The 3,284-nt window shown below is 34.4% G+C and overlaps 1 long non-coding RNA gene across 1 annotated transcript; it reads right to left on the bottom strand.

The window, feature by feature from the left end:
- Positions 1-1,504: 1,504 nt before the first annotated feature.
- Positions 1,505-2,960, bottom strand: LOC137041632 (uncharacterized). Its single transcript, XR_010898127.1, has 2 exons — positions 2,894-2,960; positions 1,505-2,261 (listed from the first exon to the last, which is right to left on the bottom strand). It is a non-coding gene; the product is annotated as an uncharacterized lncRNA (long non-coding RNA).
- Positions 2,961-3,284: the final 324 nt, after the last annotated feature.

Genomic DNA, 3,284 nt, shown 5'->3' with positions numbered 1-3,284 from the left:
TTAATTTCCACATATGAGCATAAGGGGTTCTACTGGATAATAATTACGATTTAATATTTCCATTGTCTTTTTTTCCGCTCTAATGCCGGTCACATGGAGATCAGCGCCGTTACGTGCACGTATAAAGCACACTAATAAACACAATCCAAAATACATAACCAGATTGTATCCATATGCTTTTTTTCTTTTGTGAATATACATTAGATTAAAGTTGCATCTGGCACATTTTGAAACTCAAACTGCAGATTGCGTTTATCTAGAGACACTAAAGGTACGGGGTCATAATAATGTGTATATGTTTCTCTTGAGCACAAGAAAATATTGCATTATGGAGAAAAATAGCTGGCACTGTTCATTTTAGCTTGGATCATTTATGTATTTATTTCACAGGGCTAAACAGAACAGGCCACAAACCAAATATTAAATTATATACTGTCACTGCTGTGTGTGTGTGTGTGTGTGTGTGTGTGTGAGAGAGAGAGAGATGAGAAATGAGAAGAGGTGATGATATCCGTTTGTTAATTTGCCCTTTCCTTAGGCGATTACTCAAGCTTCTCATATTTATCAATACACAGAGCACAATCCATCACACACACACACACACACACACACACACATTCCCAGCATCATCTCTTTGTGCACGTAAACACGTTGACTCGTTCTATTCCTGTTTTATCTCTGTCATTAGAATTCTCCAGCAGTCACTACAGAGTGAGCAAAATAAATACTCAATACGTGTGTGTGTGTGTGTGTGTGTGTGTGTGTGTGTGTGTGTGTGTGTGTGTGTGTGTGTGTGTGTGTGTGTGTGTGTGTGTGTGTGTGTGTGTGTGTGTGTGTGTGTGTGTGTGTGTGTGTGTGTGTGTGTGTGTGTGTGTGTGTGTGTGTGTGTGTGTGTGTGTGTGTGTGTGTGTGCGTGTGTGTGAGGTAAACCCTACATTATGGTGAGAAAAGTCCTCACAAAGATGACAATATATGAAAACCGTGTGCATGGGTAATTTTTTTTGGTCTCCATTGCAAGAGGAAAGCAGCTTTAATCACACTACATTATGTTTAAAAATGCAGAACGTGTTCTGTGAAGGGTACACTGATAAAAACAACTTGTAAGATTTACTTGATAAAATCTTTGTAACAATTTGCACTCAGTTTTTCTAAGTAAAATTTACTGCTGCGATATCAAGTACAACTTACTTGCCAATATCAAGTAAAATGTACTTAACTATAAATGTAACATTTGCAAAGACATTAAGTAAATGTTACTTAATTATATTTAACTTAGCATGTTGTATTTATTAAAGGTAATCAAGTAAATTTTATAAATCTGTATTATTTACTCTTATGAAGTAATTAAGTAGATTTTATAATGTTTGTCCATTTGACATTTTGAATTACTTAGTTGAATTAATTTATATTACTCACTATTATTATGTAAATGTTGCTATTTTAAACCAAATAAATGTAATAAGTTTCTCTGCATCAAATACATTTATCACAAATCACACATAAATACAATAAAGTTGAACAGTTTATTATGTCAAAATTTACAATTAACCATTAAATCAGTAATGTTCACATCAACTGATTAAGTAGTTAAGGTACATTCATTATAATTTACAATAACTGTAGAATTAACCATGTATGGTTCAACTAAACATCAGCAGCCAACAGTGGCATAACTAACATTAAAGGGTTAGTTCAGCCAAATATGAAATGTATCACATTTGAGTCCAAAAATAACAAAAACTACGACTTTATTCAGCATTGTCTTCTCTTCCGTGTTTGTGTTCAATCCTCAAATAAAGATTCAAACGGTGAAGAGAAGCCAATGCTGAATAAAGTCGTAGTTTTTGTCATTTTTGGACCCAAATGTATTTTGGATGCTTCAAGAGACTCTAATTAACCCACTGATGTCTCATATGGACTACTGTGATGATGTTTTTATTCCCTTTCTGGACATGGACAGTATAGTGTGCATACACTTGCATACGCTCTCGGACTAAATATTAAATATATTAAACTGTGTGTTAAGATGAACGGAGGTCTTACGGGTGTGGAGCGACATTAGGGAGAGGAGTTAATGACAGACATTTCATTTTTGACTGAACTGAACTAACTTAACCCTTTAATGACGAGCACATGCATAGTCCAGCTGAAACAGAATGGTCACTTTTCCTTAATGCTCATTCATCGACTGGATCCTCTCGATCAGCTCCATGGACGACCATCTTAAGGATATGTTCAGCGGCAACACTGCGACTGTCCTCCTGCATACAGTTTGTAAGAAAGAAAGAACACAATTCCATTTAAGAAATAGAATTACATTTATAACATTACATTTTATTTTCATTAAAAAGGTGACCGGACCTTCATGTCGTTAGCTCACTAAAATAGAATTGCTGACATTCATGCACTTGTTGCTAACGTTATACATCAATGCTTATTTGGTATCAGAGTTCACCTGCCATCCAAACTTTCCTTCTTTAGTGCAGAGTGCAGACTAACTTATGCTTTGATATAATAATTGCTCTGAAATTTTCAGTGGATATAAAAACAACTAACTTAGACACTTTAAAAAAATGCTAACATTAGCTAGAGGACACACACACAGGCAGCCAGCACTTAATCACGGCCAGCTAACATTAAATTATTTTGAAGTTAACCAGACAGGGTGACTTTTTCTACAAGAACGTGGCTAACTACATTTAATCCCCTCTATCTTTGACTAAACACCAGTCTCAACTTTATAGAAGTGGATAATGCTTTAGCTTTAGCTACCGTTATTGTGATTAAAACTCACTTTTAGTCAATTTTAAACCGTAACGTCTATGCAATAATCAAACCATCAAAACGAAGTACATCGTTATCACAAATCTAAAATAGAAAGGTCAGAACTTACCCAGAATAAGTCAGCCATGTAAAAGCAACATCCCAAACCGACCGTCTCTGCCACTGAACCGGGATCTTTTTGAGCAACAACAAAAAAAGGGTGGGCAGATTCACTTTGCTTTTCAGATTAAAATTTACTTAGTATTTTTAGGTGAATGTGCTGTGACTATAAAACATTAAATACTATTTGTAAATATATGGTAAAATGTACTCTTTCTTCTCAGTTAATTAATTACATTAATAAATTGTGTAAATTTTACATGAGATATATAGTTCCAACTTAATCTTGATTTTACAATGTATAAATTACATGAATTAATGTAATAGATTTTACAATACCACAAAGTCATTTTTTTCAGTGTAGGTTTAGGGATAGGGGATACAATTTACAGTTAGTACCG

The sequence above is a fragment of the Pseudorasbora parva genome, chromosome 15, assembly GCF_024679245.1.
Source record: "Pseudorasbora parva isolate DD20220531a chromosome 15, ASM2467924v1, whole genome shotgun sequence".
NCBI classification, from domain to species: domain Eukaryota; kingdom Metazoa; phylum Chordata; class Actinopteri; order Cypriniformes; family Gobionidae; genus Pseudorasbora; species Pseudorasbora parva.
Note: the sequence above shows the minus strand (reverse complement) of the source record. Positions and strands in the feature narration are given on the sequence as shown.